Genomic DNA, 23161 nt, shown 5'->3' on the forward strand with positions numbered 1-23161 from the left:
CTGAGGATCTCTAACATGTTTAGCCTCAGTGTATACAGAACATTTCTCACTGGTCACCTATTAACCATTGGCTGTCAGCCTTGCTGTGCTATATAAATACCTACCATCAAACACCATCCCCAGAGACTGGCACTGGGGCCAGAGAGGTCAATTTTGTGGTGGAACAGGTCCTTTTCGAGAGAACCTGAAGGGACAATTGTCTATCAGGCTCCCCAAGCACCATGTAGACAAGGACTATTCCAGATGCAAATCCTGGGACAGCTGAGCTCTTTGCCCAGAATTTTAGCCCCAAGGTATGAAACAGGAATCTGCCCATCACTCATTTAACCCATCCCCCCACCTACCTCCCTTCCAGAAACCCTCACTCCGTTTTATGTGTTAAAGAGTCTCTTGTAGTTTGCCTCCCTTCTGTTTTTATCTCCTTTTACCTTCCCTTCCCCTATTTTGATCTGTTGGGTTTCTCAAATTCCAAATGAGGGAAATCATGTGATCTCTCTTACTCTGACTGACTTGTTTCACTTAGCATAATCCTCTCTAGCTCCATCCATATTGTTGCATATAGCAAGATTTCATTCTTTTTATCACTGAGTAGTATTGCAGTGTGTGTGTGTGTGTGTGTGTGTGTGTGTGTGTGTGTGTGTACCATGGCTTCTTGATTCATCAGTTGATGGACATTTGGGCTTTTTCCATAAGTTGGCTATTGTTAATAGCACTGCTAGAAACATTGGGGTACATGTGCCCCTATGAATTAGTACTCCTGTATCTCTTGGATACATTCCTAGTAGTGCTATTGCTGGGCTGCAGGTAATTCCATTTTTCAGTTTTTGAGTAACCTCCACAGTGTTTTCCAGAATGGCTGCACCAATTTGCATTCCCACCAACACTGGAAAAGTGTCCTCCTTTCTCTGTATGCTGTTGTTAATTTTAGCCATTCTGACAAGTGTGAGGTGGCATCTCATTGTGAATTTGATTTGTATTTCCCTGATGATGAGGGACGTTGAGCCTTTTTTCATGTGTCTGTTACCCATCTGGATGTCTTCCTTGGCAAAATGTCTATTCATGTCTTCTGCCCATTTCTTCAGTGGGTAATTTGTTTGGTGTTCAGTTTGGTAAATTCTTCACAGATTTTGGATACTAACCCTTATCCCATATGTCATTTGCAAATATCTTCTATTCCCTCGGTTGCCTTTTGGTTTTGTTGATTGTTTCCTTTACTGTGCAGAAGCTTTTTATCTTGATGAGGTCCCAATAAATCATTTTTGTTTTTATTTGTTTTGTTTTTCTCCCTTGCCTCTGGAGAAATCTTCACTAGAAGTGGCTGTAGCCTAAGTCCGAGAAGTTGTGCCTATTTTCTCCTGTAGGATTTCGAGTTTCCTATCTCACATTTAGGTCTTTCTATAGCGGTAAACTTCGATCCTTTCCTCTTTCACATATCTAGAACACGAGTTTGATATGTGGTTACCATGAGGCTTATGACCTCATGACCTACTTATGACCCTGCATTTTAAGTTGTTAGTTCTTTAATTCTCCATACTAACACACTTTCAGGCCTCCGGTAATTCTTAAAAAAACGTGAATGTACAATCCCATGCCATTTGAGGGAAGACTTAGCTAGTATTTTATATCTATGAAGATTTCTTCATTTCTACCACATTAATTCATATTATCCACTTCTCTTTCTTTAATTTTTAAAGGGTGTCATGACTTTTATTTTTAATTTTTTTAATGTTTTTATTTATTTTTGAGGGAGAGAAAGAAACAGAGTGTGAGTGGGGGAGGAGCAGAGAAAGAGAGGAAGACACAGAAACAGAGCAGGCTCTAGGCTCCAAGCTGTCAGCACAGAGCCCAACGCAGGACTCAAACTCCCTAACCATGAGATCATGACCTGAGTCAAAGTCAGACACTTAACCGACTGAGCCACCTAGGCACCCCAAGAATCCTTAGTTTTTTTATCTTTGTTGTTACTGGTTTGTTTTGGTCATCACTTGTATTGCTTACTTCTGCTAATCTGATCTAGTAGACACTCTATTTTTGAATTTTTATACTACCAATGCTTGAATCAATTTGTTTGTTCCACCATTTTTTCTTTTGTTTCAGTGTTTCTTTTTGAGAGAGCGAGAGGTGGAGAGAAAGAGCAGTGGAGGGGCAGAGGGAGAGAGGGAGACAGAGAATCCCAGGAAGGCTCTGTACTGACAGCACAGAGCCTGAGTCAGGGCTTGAACTCATGAAGGATGAGATCATAACCTGAGCTGAAATCAACAGTTGGACAGTAAACTGACTGAACCACCTGGGTGCCCTAACTTTATGTTCTTGACATTAAGCCACAAGGAACTGGGGGGAAATACAGGTGAACTGGAAAGGAATACAGGTGAAACTTAGTAGAGGTAGTAAATTACAAGGAATAATCAGAAATAAATAAAATACAGACCAAATAATAAAATAGCATTGAAAATGGTGCTTTGGTTTTTTTTTAAATAAGCATTATAGACGCTGAGTTAACTACATGAATAAAAACAGGAGAGAAGACTCAAAATCCAAATGAGTTGGTTTTTGGAAGAGAAAATGGTTGGAAGAGAAAATGATAAAACAATACCCCAAATAGTATATAGTGTGATAACAGATTATTATGAATAATTATAAGCTAAGAAATCCCATAACGTAGGGAAAAAGGTAATTCCTAAAAATGCATAAGTTACCTAATGGAAATAAGAATCTTGAACCCAAGAAATAGGAAATCTTCTTAGACCACAAGAATGAAAGTTGAATTTGGAACAAAAAACCTCCCACACATGAAAGCCCAAGACCACATGCCTTCATTGGTCAATGCTAAGAAACCTTTTATTTTTTATTATTTTTTATTTTTTTAATATTTTTTTAACGTTTATTTTTGAGAGAGACAGAGACAGAATGTGAGTGGGTTAGGGGCAGAGAGAGAGGAAGACACAGAATCCAAAGCATGCTCCAGGCTCTGAGCTGTCAGCACCTGAATCTGACGCGGGGCTCAGACTCACATGCTGTGAGATCATGATCTGAGCCGAAGTCGGACACTCAAACAAATGAGCCACCCAGGTGCTCCAATGCCAAGAAACCTTTTTAAAAAATGATAAATGACAGTGTTCATCACAATCTAACAAATGGTGGAATAGAGGGAAAACATTGAAAATCCTTCTATGAGGTCAGCATTACCCTGATAGCAAAGGATGATAAGCCTAATACAGGAACAAGATATCTAGTTTGTCCAGTGTAAGTGTGGGTACTCTTTCTTTTGGCCTTCATTTGCATGAAACATGTCTCTCCACCCATTCACTTTTAGTCTGCTGGTATCTTCAGGTCTAATTTGAGTCTCTTGTAGGCAACATGTAAATGCGTCTGGGCTTTTTAATCCATTCAGACAGCCTATGTGTTTTGACGGGAGTGTAGAGCACCTTTTCTTCAAAGTATTATTGATATATAGGCATTTATTGCCATTTTATTACTTGTTTTGTCTATGTCTGGAGATTTTTTATGATCCTCTCAAGTCTTTGTCACTTTTGGTGTGTTCTTTGCATTCAAAGATTCCCTTTGAACGTTTCTCGTGGGGCTGTGTCAGCGGTGAGGAATTCCTTTAGTTTTTGCTTCTCTGGGAACCTCTTTATCTCTCCTGTTCTGAAGAATAGCTTTGCTGGATAGAGTTCTTGGCTGCAGATTTTTTTCATTCAGTACATGGAATATATCATGCCACGCACTTCCTGCTTCCCAAGTTTCTGTTGAGAAATCTCTAGGTTTATGTGTGTTCCTTTGCAAGTGAGGACTGCTTTTCTTTTGCCGCATTTAAGGTTTTTTGTCTTTATCACCGTAGTTTGCAAATTTAATTCAAACATGTCTCATTGTGGGCCTGCTTTTGCTTATTTTGATGCAAATACTATGTGCCTTCTGAATGTGGATGTCTGTTTCCTTCCCCAGAGTAGGAATGTTTTCTAGTATTTCTTGAAATAACTTTTCTTTCCCTTTTCCTCCTAGAGTTCCTAAAATTAAAATGTCATTCTTTTTGATGAAGTCAGAGTTCCCTAAGTCTCTTTTCATGTTGGAACACTTTTCTCTCTTTAGTTCAGGTTCACTAGTTTCTATTATTTTGTCTTGTAGGTCACTAATGCATCGCTCTGCTTCCTCCAGACTGCTGTTCATGGCAGGAAGCTGATTTCTAATCTTGTTTATTGCATTTTTCATCTCTGTTGGGCTGTTTTTTCACTCTTTTACCCCCGCGGAAAGGGTCTCCTTATGTTTCCTATTATTTTCTCAACCCAGTGAGTAGTTCTTATGATTATTGTCTTCCATTCTCTATCTGGCATGTTACTGACAACTGTTTTTGCATAAATCTCTGGCCGAGGCCATATGTTGTTTTTTCGTTATGGAAGCATTCTTCTATCGTGGCATTTTTTCTAAGTCTCTGCTTTCTTCTGTATGTTCAGAAAGCCAGTTCTGTCTCCTCACTGCAGGCCAGTGCTCTGCAGATGCTCTCCTTGCCTGCTGTAGACAGTGTTTCATACCTGGACTGAATGTGGTGAGTGTTCACTGGGTGTGCTGAGGTCAGTTTGCAAAATCATACCTCACACCGAATCCACTAGAACTATGGCCCTGCAAGACTGTCTAGTCCAGAGACATGGTGTGGCCAGGGGCTTGTGCAGGTCTCTGGAGAGGGGCTGACCTTGCTGGGCTTAAGGGAAGCTTGATTAAGAAGGATACTCCCACCACAACATGGGGGTGGTGGTGGGGGAGTGGGGCTCTGTGTAACCAACTTAGACAACCAGGGACCATGTTGAGATGCTTTGCTCAGGGGCCCTGTGTTTATGCTGGGGGTGGGGGGGAGGAAATGGTGCCACCCAACTCCTTTCTTTTCAGACAGGTATGTCTGTGAATGTTGCCTCTGAGGTAAGTCTCCTAGAATAGTGGATAATCTCACCCCAATGTGCCCCCCAGTGATCTTCAGATCTCTGTTTCTAACCTGTCTGCCCCACCCCACAGTTGTATGCCTGCCTTTCCCCAGGAACACTGCAATGCCCTCCTGTCTACAGCTGACCTTTAAAACTCTAGGCATTAAGCCATGCTGGTTGAAAGAACTCACAAAGTTCAACTCTCTTGTTTTCCAAGCCACTAGCTATGGGGAAACATTCTCCTTGGGCATACCTGTGTGGTCCTCTTTCTCTGCCCTTCTCCACAACCACAGCTTGCTGCCTTCTAAGTAATTAACTTTGTATTCTTCCCTACAATGAATATTTTGATGTAATGTCTGAATAGAATGTCTGACATAGTGCTTTCTACTCTGAATTCTGTGACAGTTACTGATATATGATGTTAAATTAAATACTTTTCCAGGTATTTATGGCTTTCAAGTTACTTTTATGCATCTCTGGTGTTTGTTAAAGTGTACTTTTAATACAAAGGCCTTTTCTCATTCAATATGTTTGCACGGTTTAAATCTAGTGTGCATGCTGGGATATTAAGGATCGAGTTCCAGTGAAAGGCACTGAAATTTTCTCTACATGTTTTGGTTTCTATCCTCTAAGAAAGCTATGATGTTGAGCGAGTTACGAATTCCAGTTACAGGCTGGACACATTCATGACCTTTATAATGTTGCTCCTCAGTGTAAACTATCTGATGCTGAGTAAGGGTTCAGCAGTCCTAGAAATTGTACCACACCTTGACATTTTTTTTTTTAATTTTTTTTTTCAACGTTTATTTATTTTTGGGACAGAGAGAGACAGAGCATGAACGGGGGAGGGGCAGAGAGACAGGGAGACACAGAATCGGAAACAGGCTCCAGGCTCTGAGCCATCAGCCCAGAGCCCGACGCGGGGCTCGAACTCACGGACCGCGAGATCGTGACCTGGCTGAAGTCGGATGCTTAACCGACTGCGCCACCCAGGCGCCCCACACCTTGACATTTTTAAGTTTTTTCTCCAGTATGGATTCTGTGTTGTAGAGTGAATCTTGACCTTTGATTAACAGGATCACCAAATTCTTTATATTTGCAAAATCCTCTCTCACTATACATTCTATGATCAGTAGTCGGGGTTTAGCACTGCTTACAGTCCTTGCCACACTCTTTTGTATTCAATTGTTATTCTCCAGTATAAATTCTCCAGTGTGAAGTAAGGGGTGAGCAGTGCACAAAGATTTTCTCACATTCCTTAAATTTGTAAGGTTTGTTCAAGTATGAATTCTGTGGTCATTGTGGTAAATGTCAAACAGTGATCAAACACTTTAGAAATTGCATTGGTAAGCTTTTTGTCAAGGACGAATTCTGTGATGTTGAATAAGGTGTGAAGGGTAGTTAAAGACCTGGCCACATTCTTTACATTTGTAAGATGTCTCTCCAGTGTGAATTGTCTGATGTTCAGGAAGGGTCTGAGTTCTGGTTCAAGGCCTGACCACATTCTTTACATTGGTAAGTGTTCTCTCCAGTATGAGTTCTGTGATGTTAAATAACGTTTGAGTGGTGGGTAAAGGCCTTGTCAAATTCTTTTTTTTTTTTTTTTTTAAATTTACTTCCAAATTAGTTAGCATAGAGTGCAACAATAATTTCAGGAGTAGATTTCTTAGTGCCCCTTACCCATTTAGCCCATTGCCCCTCCCACGACTCCTCTAGTAACCCTCAGTTTGTTCTCCATATTTATGAGTCTCTTCTGTTTTGTCCCCCTCCCTGTTTTTATAGTATTTTTGTTTCCGTTCCCTTATGTTCATCTGTTTTGTCTCTTAAAGTCCTCATATGAGTGAAGTCATATGATATTTGTCTTTCTCTCTCACTAATTTCACTTAGCATAATACCCTCCAGTTCCATCCATGTAGTTGCAAATGGTATGATTTCATTCTTTTTGATTGCCAAGTAATACTCCATCGTATATGTAGGCCACATCTTCTTTATCCATTCATCTGTCAATGGACATTTGGGCTCTTTCCATACTTGGGCTATTGTTGATAGTGCTGCTATAAACATGGGGGTACATATGTCCTTTCGAAACAGCACAACAGTATCCTGTGGATAAGTGCCTAGTAGTGCAATTGCTGGGTTGTAGGGTAGTTCTATTTTTAGTTTTTTGAGGAAACTCCATACTGTTTTCTTTTTTTTTTCTTTTTTTATTAAAAAAAATTTTTTTTATTAACGTTTATTTATTTTTGAGACAGAGAGAGACAGAGCATGAACGGGGGAGGGTCAGAGAGAGAGGGAGACACAGAATCCGAAACAGGCTTCAGGCTCTGAGCTGTCAGCATGGAGCCCGATGCGGGGATCAAACTCACAGACTATGAGATCATGACCTGAGCCGAAGTTGGATGCTTAACTGACTGAGCTACCCAGGCGCCCCGTCCATACTGTTTTCCAGAGTGGCTGCACCAGCTTGCATTCCCAGCCACATTTTTTACATTGGTAAAGATTCTCTCCAGTATGAATTCAGTGGTGATGAAAAAGAGTTGAGTGATGGACAAAGAGACATATGTGGGGGTGATAAAATGCCCCCCTTCAGTAGGGAATTGTTTACTTCCTTTTTTTTTATTTCTATTTTTTTTATTTTTTATTTATTTATATTTTATTATTATTTACAAAAAAATTTTAACGTTTACTTATTTTTGAGACAGATACAGAGCGTGAACGGGGGAGAGGCAGAGAGAGAGGCAGACACAGAATCAGAAGCAGGCTCCAGGCTCTGAGCCATCAGCCCAGAGCCTGACGTGGGGCTCGAACCCATGGACCGCGAGATCGTGACCTGAGCTGAAGTCGGACGCTTCACCCGACTGAGCTACCTAGGCGCCCCTCCTTTTTTTTTTTTTTTTGTTTTTAACGTTTTTATTTTTGAGAGAGAGAGACAGCACACGCAAGGGAGGTCACAGAGACAGGGTGACACAGAATCTGAAGCAGGCTCCAGGCTTTGAACTACCAGCACAGTCCCCAATGTGGGTTTTTTAACCAACACAGTGTGAGATCATGACCTGAGCCCAAATCAGATGCTTAAGTGACTGAACTGCCCAGGCACCCCGGAAATTTGTATTTTCAAAAGTAATTGCCACACGACTTTGCAAAGTAAAGGTACTTTTTACATTCCTCTCAGCAACATAGACGATTTCTAATTCCTTAACATTTTTTGGATATTTGGTGTTACCTTTTTTTATTTTAGTCATTCCAGAAAATATTGAGTGGCTTCTCATTGTAAAATATGAAATGGTGTTACTACAGTTATCCTGGTGACTCAAAATGAAACTACTTAAATGTGTAAAGTTGAACAAAAGTCAAAATGGATGCATTCAAACATCAGTTGGCTTGATATTGAAATAACCTTTTTCCTCTCTTCTGCAAAATTTCCCTCCTCCTTCTTAGCCTTTTTTTCAGGAAGCCAGCACCACCTTGAAAACATGATGAACAAGACCAGCAGTGATGTGGGGAACAAAGGCAAAAGAAAAATTAAATTTTCCTACTAGTTCCAGCCCATTGACAAGTCCATGAAACAGGCAGAAGGACCTTCCTCTGGGAGCTCAGCTGCCTAGATGATGACTCTTTGGTAAGAAGAATGGGCCACCTTAGGTTAACAGTATCCCAATCTCAAGGATCCTGTAAGTCTACATTAACATACAAAAATTCCTTTGGAAACTTCCTTTCTCTACCTCCCAAGATATATTTTGGCAGTCATACTCCAAACATCTGGCCCATGGATATACATTTGAAGGGTCTCATGACTGAGTTTTTTCTAAAAAGTAATGAATGACCTTCTCCTAGCAGTAGCTAGCCCCCTTAAGTTCCTGGAAACCTTGCTTCCAAAAATTCCTTAGAGACCTATGATGGGAGAAACAAAGGCAGATGGAAATGGTAGATAACATTAAACCTCCTTATAACTGGCAGCTCATTAGCAAGTAGTTGAGGCAGGCAGAGTCTACCATTTCTCCAGGAACTCCCTACTGTCTTCATGCTTTGCTAGAAGGAAAAACCATTTTAGTTTACAATAGCTAGGCCTCTAGTATCCTATGAATCTTTAGCATAGGACAATCCATTTGGGAACTTGCCCTTGACTTTACTTCCCTCAACTCCTAAGCATATAATCTGTCTCTCCTCAGGATCTGGGGAAACCCTTCTGCCCAGGGGTCCTGTCCTAGGGCTTTAATAAAACTACCCTTTTGCACCAAAGATTTCTCAGGAATTCTGTCTTGGCCTTTGGCTCTGGACCCCCACCTCCACTCCAAAACCCCATCAACTTACACTATCCCCAACTTGAAGTCCTATAATGAGTCATCTGTCACAACCGCAGTGCAGCTCTTTCTGCCCAAAGGACCTGTCCCCATGTTTTAATAAAACCATCTTTTGGCACTGAAGTTGTGTCAAGAATTCTTTTTTTGGCCATTGGCTCTGAAGGCCAAAGCTTCAAACTACTTCAGTAGCACAAACACAATTCCTCTTGAAACCAGCTAGACCCTGTATTTCCCTACATAACCCCCCAGCCCTTCCTTCTGGGTGGCTTGCAGTCCTGAAGGCCCTAATGTGCTCCAGTCTCCTTTGTTTGACAAAGCAAGAAAGCTGTTGTTCCTCTTTACTCCCCACTATTTTTCTAATTATGTTTTGGCTCTGAAGCACAGAGGTCAGTTTCCACAACAGAATGTGTAGGAGAGGAAAACTTTTTTCTTGCTCCCTTCTCTGTTCTTTGGCTGGTCTAGTAATTAAACTGACTTAAGACAGGGGCGCCTGGGTGGCGCAGTCGGTTAAGCGTCCGACTTCAGCCAGGTCACGATCTCGCGGTCTGGGAGTTCGAGCCCGGCGTCAGGCTCTGGGCTGATGGCTCAGAGCCTGGAGCCTGTTTCCGATTCTGTGTCTCCCTCTCTCTCTGCCCCTCCCCCGTTCATGCTCTGTCTCTCTCTGTCCCCAAAATAAATAAACGTTGAAAAAAAAAGTTAAAAAAAAAAAATAAATAAACTGACTTAAGACAGATTCGCAAGACAAAAAAATTATTTGTTAATTATGGGAACCTTAAAGATAGGAGTCTCAAAGATGATTGATGCTTATAACATGGGGACATTGAAGAAGGCAGTAGGAATTTAGAATTTCAGAGCAGGAGAAATATATTCAATACAGAAGAAAGCAAAGATCAACTGATTGTCACATACTGGTTTGCCACACCAGGCACCAACGTCTTATGATATAAACAGTTAATCTCTGGAATTAGCTCTCTTTCCGGTACAGTTGTCCCTCCTAATTTATTCTTGGTAACCATATCAGCCTCACAAAAGAAGGAACTGCTGGAGCACCTGGGTGGCTTCATAGGTTAAGCATCAGACTCTTGATTTTGGCTCAAGTCATGATCTCCTGGTTGTCTGTGAGTATGAGCCCCACATCATGCTCTGCACAGGTAGTCTGGAGCCTGTTTGAGATTCTTTCTCTCTGCTTTTCTCTCTGCGTCTCCCTGATTGAGCAGTCTCTGTCTCTCTCAAAATAAATACATAAATTTAAAACAGAAAAGGAAGTCCTTCATTTGCAGCAACAATAAACTTAGAGGTCCTTTTGTTTTTGTTTGTTTGTTTGTTTTTATGTTACATTGAAGCCATAATGCAGCCCCTCTAGCCAAGTAAGCAGTCTTTACGGTTTTTTTGTTTGTTTGTTTGTTTGTTTTTAAATTTAATACTGTTTTCATCTTGAGAGAGAAAGAGATTGCAAGTTGGGGAGGGATAGAGGGAGAGAGACAGAATCCTGAGCAGGCTGTTTTCTGCCAGCGTAGAGTCCAAGGTGGGGCTTAAGCTCTGGGAACTGTGAGATCATGACCTAAACCAAAACCATGAATCAGATGTATAACGGACTGTGCCACCCAGGTGCCCCAGGGATCATTAAGTTTTAGCATGCACCTGTGGCCTGCGTAATTGATTAACCAAATCTTTCTTTGTAGATGTGTATATCATGCATTGTTTCTTAGACTTTGGTCCCAAACCCTCTTGCCCAGCCTCCCCCTGTGGCACCAATACACAACATTCCAGCACCCAGTAATGTTTGTAGCTGCCTGAATTGGGTCTACACACAGTCAAGAGGTGTTACACATTACTGTCCTTCCCTTTTACTGCCTAACTGCCTTAAAGTGCCTTTAAAAAAATTTTGATCAGGCAGAAACCTTGAAGTTGGATTTTGGACAAGAGTCTGCCTGCTTCCCAAGTGGCCAGCTTCGTAAAAGGAGCTCCGATTCCTTTTCAATGAAGCTCCTGTTGAGTATTGGCTTTTCAAGTGACTGGCTACCAAATGGGTGGTTAGGTCACAAAATTGTTGTGGAATCATTGGTCAGGAAAGAATTCTTGAGATGTTTTATGGTGCAACTTAGTAAGTTCACTCAAGTAGCACAGGGACAGGATCTGTGGGCAGAAAGAGCTGCGCTTTGGCTGTATGAAGATGATGGTTATATACTTAGTGCTCAAGGGGGTGGGTCATGCAGGGAGTATTAGATCATAAATGTTGTTTTCAAATTTCCACTCCTGAAACTACTATTACAGGATTTCTCTGGTGCTTATCATTCAGTCCAATATTGATAATCAATCAGGTATAGATGCAGTCATGAGACACTTTAAGAATACAGCACCCAGGGGCAACTGGATGCCTCAGTCAGTTAAGCATACAACTTTGGATCAGGTCATCATGTTGCATTTCCTGAGTTTGAGCCTTGCTTTGGCCTCTGTGCTGACACCTCAGAGCCTAGAGCCTGCTTTGTATTCTGTGTCTCCCTCTCTGTCTACCCCATCCCACTCATGCTCTCTCTCTCTCAAATTAAAAACAAAAAACATTAAAAGAATTTCTTAAACCTCGGGCTCCTGGGTAGCTCAGTCGGTTAAGCTTAAGACTTTGGCCCAGGACATGATCTCATGGCCCAATGGTTTGAGCCCTGCTTAATGTTCTGTGCTGATAGCTCACGGCTTGGAGCTGGCTTTGAATTCTGTGTCTCCCTCTGTCTCTATTCCTCCCCCACTTGTGCATGCGCTCTCTCTCTGTCTCTCTCTCAAAAATAAATGATAATCATTAAAAGATTTTTTTTTTTTTTTAATGTCACATGGCAGACTCTATGTTGAAGGTGAAGAAGCCTCTTGGACAATGTTACAGGCAGGATCAGCAAGGTGTGTGCTGTGATTCCACAAAGCACAAGTATCCCAGGTACATAACCCCACCATAGGTTGGGTCCATTATAGATGGATGGGTCACTCCAGGGATTCTGATTCTAGCTGACAGGTACCTCCTTCCTGCCACTTAGCCCATGATTAGGGTAGTCACGTGCTCTGGGCTCTGTACCTGTTAGAAATTAGTGGGGTCACAATTCAGTAGTCAGAAACAGCAAGTACAACTGCTTCAAACAGTCCACCCAATATTTAGCCAGAAAGCCCATGGTTTTCACAACCGTTGCTCTTCTGGAACTGATGCTGCCTGGGATCTGAGAATCATTCTCAATATGATGAGAATTATATTAATCATGTTGATTAAGCACTGTAGCACCGCTTCTCCTACATATCAGTGCTCACTGGTTCTGTGTGCCTCCCCCTTCAATACTCCCTGCTTGGTAGGTGACTTTGTAGATAGTCTTTGGGCATAAGTCTACCTTATTCCTGTAATGCCAGCCTCCTGAACAAAGCAAATTTTTCCTTTCCAACGGTAAAAATTGGTAATAGGATACCTCACTAAAATGGAGTCAGGGGATATGGCAGGAGATCTTTCTGCATACCACTGGTAGTCATCTGCAGACCCAAAAGCAGGGGTTGGACTTGATCTTGCTCATGGATCCTACTTACCTATTCCAGCTGAAGGAACAGATGCCTTCCTGATGTTTAAAAAATACTTTGCTTCTGGGACATCTGCATGGTTCAGTCCGTTGAGTGTCTGACTTATGCTCAGGTCATGATCTCTTGATTCGTCAGTTCAAGCCACCTGTCAGTCTCTGCCCTGACACTGTGGAGCCTGCTTGGGATTCTCTTTCTCCCTTGCTCTCTGTCCCTCCCCTACAGGTGGCTGGTGTCTGTCTGTCTGTCTCTCTTTCTCAAAATAAATAATTTAAAATATATATATTTAAAAAAATACTTTCCTTCTGCCTGGATGTTTGTTCATAAATGAACTGACTTAGCTAGAAGTAATTTAGATCTTCTGTGGCCATTACTGGTTTCTTTGATCTTTCCCAAGTTATTGTTGTCAAAGATGACTTGCACGACGACCAAGGTACAAAGTTGACAAAACTGAATGGGATTCCTATCTTAATTGATGTTTTCCGGCTTCAAGCACTATCAGAAATGGAACATTGCCTCCTTCCTACATACAGTTTTCAAACAAAAAAGATAAGCAAACTATAATGACCAAAAAGAGCTTCTGTGACCTGTTCTTCCCCTTCCCCATCTACTTTGTCAACAGACACTCCAAAGCCACCTTGTGCTCAGGCCCCACCTCCAGTGCCATCTTCCTCTGTTCTCCCCTCACCTCCACTTTTTTTTTTCTTTTCCTCCACTTTCATTCTACCTTTTGCTGCACCTTCCTGTTCCCTTAAGTTCCATCTGCTTTCTTCTCTCCTGAACCTATTAAAACCTGCTCCTTTAAAGGTAAGTCCTTTGAGGAATTAGGTGGACCCATAGTTTCCTTTTTTATTATTTAATGTTAAAAAATTTTTTTCCGGGTTTATTGTGGAGTTTATTATTTTTTTCTTACAGAAAGAATTTAATTTACATTTTTAATTTACATCCAAGTTCACCTATACTGCAATAATGATGTCAGGAGTAGATTCCTTAATGCCCCTTACCCATTTATCCCATCTAACCACACAAAACCCCTCCAGTAACCCTCTGTTTGTTCTCCATATTTATGAGTCTCTTCTGTTTTGTCCCCATCCCTGTTTTTATATTATTTTTGCATCCTTTCCCTTATGTTCATCTGTTTTGTATATTAAATTCCTCATATGAGTGAATTCATATGGTACTTGTCTTTCTGTGACTGGCTCATCTCACTTAGCATAATACCCTCTAGTTCCATCCACATAGTTGCAAATGGCAAGATTTAATTCTTTTGATTGCCAACTAATATTCAATTGTATAGATATGCCACATCTTCTTTATCCATTCATCCATCGATGGACATTTGGGCTCTTTCCATACTTTGGCTATTGTTGATAGTGCTGCTATAAACATTGAGGCGCATGTGTCCCTTCGAAACAGCATACCTCAAAACAGCATACCTTGGCTACATACCTACTAGTGCAATTGCTGGGTGGTAGGGTAATTCTATTTTTAATCTTTTGAGGAACCTCCATACTGTTTTCCAGAGTGGCTACACCAGCTTCCATTCCTACCAACAGTGCAAAAGAGATCCTTTTTCTTGGTATCCTTGCCAATATCTCTTATGTACTGAGTTGTTAATGTTAGCCATTCTGACAAGTGTAAGGTGGTATGTTATTGTGGCTTTGATTTGTATTTCCCTGATGATGAGTGATGTTGAGCATTTTTTCATGTGTCGGTTGGCCATCTGGATGTCTTCTTTGGAGAAGTGTCTATTTATGTCTTTTGCCCCTTTCTATACTGGGTTATATGTTTTTTGGGTGTTGAGTTTGATAAGTTCTTTATAGATGTTAGATATTAACCCTTTATCTGATATGTCATTTGCAAATATCTTCTCCAAGTCCATTGGTTGCCTTTTAGCTTTGTTCATTGTTTCCTGCACTGTGCAGAAGCTTTTTATTTTATTTTTTTTTTAATTTTTTTTTTCAACGTTTATTTATTTTTGGGACAGAGAGAGACAGAGCATGAACGGGGGAGGGGCAGAGAGAGAGGGAGACACAGAATCGGAAACAGGCTCCAGGCTCTGAGCCATCCGCCCAGACCCTGACGCGGGGCTCGAACTCACGGACCGTGAGATCGTGACCTGGCTGAAGTCGGACGCTTAACCGACTGCGCCACCCAGGCGCCCCAGAAGCTTTTTATTTTGATGAGGTCCCGGGGCTCCTGGGTGGCTCAGTTGGTTAAGCGTCCGACTTCAGCTCAGGTCACGATCTCACCATCCGTGAATTCGAGCCCTGCGTTGGGCTCTGTGCTGATGGCTCAGAGCCTGGAGCCTGCTTCCAATTCTGCGTCTCCCTCTGTCTCTCTGCCCCTCTCCCATTCATGCTTTGTCTCTCTGTGTCTCAAAAATAAATAAACGTTAAAAAAAAAAAAAAAAGTATTTTGATGAGGTCCCAATAGTTCATTTTTGCTTTTGTTTCCCTTGCCTCCAGAAACGTGTTGAATAAGAAGTTGCAGCCAAGGTCAAAGGGGTTTTTGCCTGCTTTCTCCTCAAGGATGTTGATGGCTTCCCATGTTACATTTAGGTCTTTCATCCATTTTGAGTTTGTGTGTGTGGTGTAAAAAGTGATCCAGGTTCATTTTTCTGCATGTCACTGTCCAGTTCCCCCAGCACCATTTGCTGAAGAGACTGTCTTTATTCCATTAGATATTCTATACTGGTTTGTCAAAGATTAGTTGGTAATACGTTTGTGGGTCCTTTTCTGGGTTCTCAGTATTGGCTACTTCTTAGATTTTAATTTCCACTCCTTGTTATTGTATCAATAATAGTTGGAAGTGGAGGTTTTTTTTCTTCTTTCTTTTTAGTGGATGCTTTTTAATTTTTTTTTTTCAACGTTTATTTTTATTTTTGGGACAGAGAGAGACAGAGCATGAACGGGGGAGGAGCAGAGAGAGAGGGAGACACAGAATCGGAAACAGGCTCCAGGCTCTGAGCCATCAGCCCAGAGCCTGATGCGGGGCTCGAACTCACGGACCGCGAGATCTTGACCTGGCTGAAGTCGGACGCCCAACCGACTGCGCCACCCAGGCGCCCCTAGTGGATGCTTTTTAAATAAATATCGATGATTTATTCAGGATTGTGTTGGTTAACATTTCTTTTATTCTTGTTAGACAATTCTGTAACCATTCTTCATTTTGATCGGTTCCACAACATTAATTAATTTTGTTTTTGTTTTTTATCTACGTTTTCGGCTTGTGGATAACAACTTTAAATTTTTTTTTTTTTTTCAACGTTTATTTATTTTTGGGACAGAGAGAGACAGAGCATGAACGGGGGAGGGGCAGAGAGAGAGGGAGACACAGAATCAGAAACAGGCCCCAGGCTCTGAGCCATCAGCCCAGAGCCTGACGCGGGGCTCGAACTCAGGGACCGCGAGATCGTGACCTGGCTGAAGTCGGACGCTTAACCGACTGCGCCACCCAGGCGCCCCTATGGATAACAACTTTAAACTCAGTACATTTTACAACAGTTTAAGGTTTTTTTTTTTTTTAATTTTTTTTTTTAACGTTTATTTATTTTTGGGACAGAGAGAGACACAGCATGAACGGGGGAGGGGCAGAGAGAGAGGGAGACACAGAATCGGAAGAAGGCTCCAGGCTCTGAGCCATCAGCCCAGAGCCCGACGCGGGGCTCGAACTCGTGGACCGTGAGATCGTGACCTGAGCTGAAGTCGGACGCTCAACCGACTGAGCCACCCAGGCGCCCCACAACAGTTTAAGGTTTAATTCAAATAGGAATCAGCCATATGTCAATTGCCAATAAATTACTTGTATATTTGTCTATATTAATATTACCCATACATTTTTTTGCTTATGATTTACCTTGTTTCTTTTCTTGGTTAGTGATCAGTGGTTGTTTTATCCTGTTTTGGTGAATAGTTATAGTAGAATTAAGGTCATAATCTATTTCTGTATGGAAGTATATTCCCATTATATGAGAAATGCCGTCTTAAATAGAAGGTAATATTTTAAAACTCATAACTGTGTATCAACTTTAAGTTTTATATTGTACTCTTAATTGTGGTTGAAACATATGCTATAAAATTTACCATTCTGACTATTTAAAAAAAATTTTTTTTTCAACGTTTATTTATTTTTGGGACAGAGAGAGACAGAGCATGAACGGGGGAGGGGCAGAGAGAGAGGGAGACACAGAATCGGAAACAGGCTCCAGGCTCTGAGCCATCCGCCCAGAGCCTGACGCGGGGCTCGAACTCACGGACCGCAAGATCGTGACCTGGCTGAAGTCGGACGCTTAACCGACTGCGCCACCCAGGCGCCCCCCATTCTGACTATTTTAAACTGTAGCGTTAAGTATACTTATGTTGCTGCAAAATCAATCTCTGGAATTTTCTCATCTTGCAAAACTGCAACTCAGTGCCTCTTAAACAACCACTTCCACGTTTGTATCTATTCTCAGCCCCAACTACATTTTCTGTCTCCCTCCTTCTGTGTCTTTTTTCCTTCCTTTATTCATAAGGTTCACTACATTGCATTAGCCGGGTAAGTGAAATCAGTGTATCTGTCTCTGTGACTCCTTGATTTCACTGAGCATAATGTCATCCCATTTTAGCCACGTTGTATAATGTGATGAGATAGGTTCTTTCAAAGCTGAATATTCTTCCATTGTGTGTATATGGTGGTTTTTCTTTACCCATTCATGCACCTGTGAACATTCCTATTGCTTTCCTTATTATTGGGTTTTCTGAATAATGCTGCTAGCAATCTACTTGTGCACATGTCTTTGCAGAACCTACTTTGAATTCTTCTGATTTTATACCCACAAGTGGGATGCTGGATTTTATAATATTATTTAATTTTTTTTGACAAACCTTTATCTTGTTTTCCAGTGTAGTTGCACCATTTGTGTTTACTCTAGCAGTGTATAAGTGTTCCAGTCTGTCCACATCCTTTGCAACATATGTTTGTTTAATAGTCCAAAGTAAACTGGTGGAATGTGATAACTCACTATGGTCAGATTTATATTTTCCTAAGGAATAATGGTTTTGAGCATCTTTCATATGGTTGGCCACTTGTATATCTTCACTGGATGATGCTCATTCTATCCTTTCTCCAAATTTAAATCGTGTTATTTGCTTTCTGGTTGTTGATGCACGAGTTCTTTCTCTATTGTGGATATTACTTCCTTCTGCTCTAAGTGCTCTGCAAAAAATTTCCTTTCATTTCACAGGTTGTCTATTCATTCCTCTGTTTCCTTAGAATTACTTTGTCTGAATTCCGTATGTTTGAGTATATTGTGTGTCATTTCACTTGGCTCAAGAAATTTCCTGGTCGTTTTGTTCAATATCTGACTTTTCAAGAGCATATTGTTAAGCTTCCAAATGTTTGTGGAATTTACAATTCTCCATCTGCTCTTAAAACTTAGTTTCATTCCATGGTGGACAAGAAACATACTTGTATGATGTCAATCTTCCCAAATGTCTTAAGACTTGGTTTGTAGACTAGCACAGTATCTATACAGGATGATGATCAGTGTGTAATTGACAAGATTGTGTATTCTGCTCTTCCTTGGTGGAACTGTCTCTTGATGTTTATTATGTGTAATTGGTATGTAACGTTGCTTAAGTGTGCTTTTTACTGGAATGGTATGCGGTCTTTCTATCCAGTTAAACTGGAGTGTTGACCTCTGCTACTCTTATGATGCTGTTTACTTCTTGCTTCAATTCCGTCATGTGTGCTTCACATGTATGGGATCCTTGACGCTAGGTGCACACATAAATATAATTGTTATAGTGCCCTGGTAATTTCATGACTTTATATAATGTCCTTTTTCTATGGTTGACACTTTTTGACACTTAATGTGTATTTGTTTGATAACGGTATGGCCACGTATGCCTTCTTTTGGCTCCCATTTGCATGGAATGTCTGTTGACACACTTTTACGTGCATCCTATGTGTGTTCTTAAGTCTACTGTGAGTCTCTTATATACAGGAGACTGTAGGATTTTGTTGTTAACTCACTGAACCAGTCTATGCTTTTTGATTGGAGGACTTGAATCCCTTTACAATCAATGTATTACTGAAAGGGAACCACTACTGCTACCAATTTTTTATAGTTTTCTGTATTTGTTGTGGCTATTTTATGCCACTTCCTCACTGTTCCTGTGTCCCATTATGTTTTTGTGGTGTTTGTAATGACATGCTTTGATACCATTCTCCTATCCTTTCTATGTCTTCTATAGGCATTTTCTTTGTGGTTACCATGAGAATGACTGAAAACCTGTCACAACATATCATGTCCACCACTGCACCCCTTTTGTCTTACCGATATCCCAAATTCTGTCTTTTATTTTGCATACACTATGATATGGATTCGTGATTTTTATACTTTTAAATTTTTTAATACTCTGTCACAGAAATAAAAGTGATTTGTGGTACCTTATTACAAACGACGGATTTCTCTCTTTGTTTAAGTATTTCCATCAAGCGGAGAGTTTTATATGTTCCTTTTGGGTCAGTTACTTCTACACTCTTTGTACTTTAACCAGAATCTTCCTTGAATTTTTCCTGTAGACTTTCCTGGTAAACTTGTAAGGGTTTGTCTTCATTTCTGGGAAATGAAAGGGAATGTGTTCATTTCTCCATTTTTGAAGGACGGTGTTACCAGTTACAATATTGTTGGTTGATATTTTTTGGTATTTTAGTACTTGAGTGTATCATCCTATGCCTACTTCCTATAGGATGTGTTGAGAAACCACTACTAACTTGCAGTGGATCTGCTGCACAAGATGAGTTGTTTTTCTCCTAGTGTTTCAAAGTTTTGTGTTCACCTGTGATTTATGATAGGTTAATTACAGTGTGTCACTGTGTTTATGTCTCGGCACTTATCCTGGGTAATAATTCACTGAGCTTCTTGCATGTTTGTTTCTTTCCACCAATGTGGGAATTATGAGCCATTAGTTTTTCATGTAAGCTTTCTGTCCCCTTTGACTCTCCTCTCATATGGGGTGCCCTTAATGTGTATGTTGGTTCACTTCTTGGTGTCCCCTAAGTCCCTTGGACTCTGTCCTATTCCAGTGTTAATTTGTTCCCTCAGTGGGTAATTGAAAACAAGGGGCCTTTAAGTTGTCCGATTCCTTTTTCTGCGTGATCAAGTCTTTTCTTAACCCATTACTACTTTTTTTCTTCTTTAAAAAATTAAATACATATATGTACGTAATCTCTACACCCAACATGGGGCTCAAACCAAGAACCCTGAGATGAAGAGTTGCATGCTTTACCAACCAAGCCAGCCAAGCACTGCCACCCCTTCTGCCGGTTTTCAAAATACATTTACTGGACTGTTTAACTCCTAAATTTTGTTGCAATTTTTTGATGCTTGCTGTCAGTTTGAATTTTTATTTTGGCCATACATAGTTTTCCTGATATCATTTACTTCCCCATATGTTCTCTCTTCTTCCTCCATGAGCCTGGTTATGATGATTCATATATGTGATTTTATATATGTGATTTCCTACAGTGTGTATTTTGCTGTGTGGGGCTCATTTAACTTAAAATGTCCTCTAGGATTATTCTGTTGCTGCAAAGAGAAAGACTTACCTCTTTCTGAGGCTTTTAGACAAACCACAAATTAGATGAGGGACCTCTACCTGGAAAAGAGCTAACACCAGATGGGAACTTTTTATAAAGCATTACCTGCCTGGCATAGCAAACATTGGTTTGGCAAACATTTACTCTTTACTTTTTCCTCTGAATGCACTTCCCCCTTTTTGAAATTCTAAAGCCTATCCCCTCTCCTTAAGACCCAATGGAATGTAAGCATCACCTGCCTGACCTTGATCATCATATCATTGATGTTCCTCTAATTAAATAGTTTTCTCTTGTGGAACTGTCTCCTGTCAGTTTAATTATTGGAACCACCAAAGAATTGAGAAAAGATGAAGAAAAATGTTTTCCTCTCCTACACATTCATTCTCTTGTTGAAAACTGACGTGTGTACTTCAGAGCCAAAATATACTGTGAAGACAGAGTTTGGGATAAAGAGGAACAATAGTTTTCTTGCTCTGACAGGTGAAGGAGGCTGTAGCAGGTTAGGGTCTTGAGAACTACAAGCCCACCCAGAGGAAGGGGCTGGGGGGTTGTAGGGAAATAAAGGATTCATCCGGGTTCAACAGTTATTGTGTTTGCCCTGCCATCCTTGTTCATGTTTCAGTGTGGTCCTTGGTGTGTCATTAAAAAAAAAAAAAAAAAAGGGTAAGAGGGGCGCCTGGGTGGCTCAGTCTTTTAGGCATCCCACTTTGGCTCAGGTCACGATCTCACAACTTGTGAGTTCAAGCCCCACTCTGGGCTCTCTGCTGTGAGTGTGGAGCCTGTGTCAGATCCTCAGTCTCCCTCTATTCTTCCCCCACTCCTGTGCCTCTCTGTCTGTCTGTGTCTCTCTCTCTCCGTCCCTCCCTCTCCCTCCCTCTCTCTGTCTCTCAAAAATTAGAAAAAAAATTAAGGCTAAGAAGAGATGAGTGGAGGTTTACCCAAGGGAAGAAAAAGGTTACTTGGTTAAAAATCAAGCCTCCCTGATGGTTTAATGCTGCCAGATTTATTTTTGTTCAACTTTATACTTTTTTTTTTTTTCAACGTTTATTTATTTTTGGGACAGAGAGAGACAGAGCATGAACGGGCGAGGGGCAGAGAGAGAGGGAGACACAGAATCGGAAACAGACTCCAGGCTCTGAGCCATCAGCCCAGAGCCCGACACGGGGCTCGAACTCACGGACCGCGAGATCGTGACCTGGCTGAAGTCGGACGCTTAACCGACTGCGCCACCCAGGCGCCCCTCAACTTTATACTTTTAAGCGATTTCTGTTTCAGCCACCAGGGCAACAGTTTTAAGACCACTTGATATTTACTGTGAGAAACCACTCAATATTTTCTAGAATAGCTTAAAAAGAAAATAGTGTAACACCAAATGTCAATGAAAATAATGAACAATTCGAATTACCGCATGTGGCCAATGGGAGTTTGAAAAGTATGTCCTAGGGGCGCCTGGGTGGCGCAGTCGGTTAAGCGTCCGACTTCAGCCAGGTCACGATCTCGCGGTCCGGGAGTTCGAGCCCCGCGTCGGGCTCTGGGCTGATGGCTCAGAGCCTGGAACCTGTTTCCGATTCTGTGTCTCCCTCTCTCTCTGCCCCTCCCCCGTTCATGCTCTGTCTCTCTCTGTCCCAAAAATGAATAAACGTTGAAAAAAAAAAAAAAAATTAAAAAAAAAAAAAAAAAAAAAAAAAGAAAAGTATGTCCTATTTGGATAATTATTTGGGGGTTGATGTGGCAAACAAAGGCTGAAGGAAATGGCAGATAAAATTAAATTTCCTTATAACCTGCAGCCCATTGACAACTACTTGAGGCAAGCTGAGTAAAAGTTTCGCCAGGAATTCCTTACTGTCTTAATGCTAATGCTTTGCTAGAGGGAAAACAACTTTAGCTTGACAATAGCTAGGTCTCCATATCCTGTGAGTTTTCTTTCACATATGGAAATCTTTTTGGAAACTTCACCTTGACTTTGCCTCCCCTGATTCCCAAGTATATACTCAGGGTCTCTTCAGGGTCCTGGGACAGCTCTTCTTAACCTTGGGTCTTGTCCCATATTAAACAAATCCTCTGGGTGCACCAAAGATGTCTTCAAGAATTCTTTCTTGGCCATCAGCTCTGGACCACCCCCCTATTACCCCAAACTTCCTCATTCACATATATCAGGGAAAGCTCCATTTGTAAAGGTGTCTCCTTCTGTGAAGCAGAAAGAAAGAGAATGTGTAAATTTACAGAAACTGATCAGTGGAGAAGGCATGGATTGAAATCTGGACACTAACCATACATATTGTTACTGTGTTTTGCTTGCTCACTTCCCAAATGCTTCCCAATAGGATCCTGTGTGGAGTTTGCATTAATAATCATTGCTGCTACCCTCCCCCTCAGATTCCCTCAACTGGTGTGGGTGGAAACAACAGTGTTGTTTTAGTGAAGTGCTCCAGGGGATTCTGTTAGGGGATTTTTTACATCAATACCCAGGATTCAGGGACTTGTTTTCTCAGCGATTCAAAGAATAAAGAGGTGGACACAAAATGAGCAACAGGCAAAAGTTTATTAGAGTATAAGAGAAGAAGACTGGTAGGAAAGCTCTGTTTACAGAGGGGGGGGGCATTGGAATGTGAATACCAGTGACAATAAGCAAGGGCCTTTGTGGTATAAGGTTCTAGTCTCTCCCCCCTTCCCTTCCCCCTTGTTCCTTCTCAAGTCCTACACTTAACTGGATTAACAACTCCAGGTGCTGGGCTGTCCCTTCCTGATTGGCTCATTTCCGTTGCAGGAGGGGTGGTCTATGGCCATATTGCTCCTTGTGGGTTTTAAGTTTTATCATCT

General features: G+C 41.2%; 1 long non-coding RNA gene across 1 annotated transcript in view; it reads left to right on the plus strand.

Annotated features, from left to right (window-relative positions):
- Window positions 1–9598, plus strand: part of LOC112850878 (uncharacterized) — a 37740-nt gene extending 28142 nt beyond the window's left edge. Inside the window, exon 4 of the long non-coding RNA XR_015245042.1 lies at window positions 8349–9598. This is a non-coding gene — a long non-coding RNA (uncharacterized LOC112850878). The remainder of the gene's footprint in view (window positions 1–8348) is intronic.
- Window positions 9599–23161: the final 13563 nt, after the last annotated feature.

This window comes from Puma concolor, chromosome E2, assembly GCF_028749965.1.
Source record: "Puma concolor isolate L17-30 chromosome E2, mPumCon1.1.hap2, whole genome shotgun sequence".
NCBI classification, from domain to species: domain Eukaryota; kingdom Metazoa; phylum Chordata; class Mammalia; order Carnivora; family Felidae; genus Puma; species Puma concolor.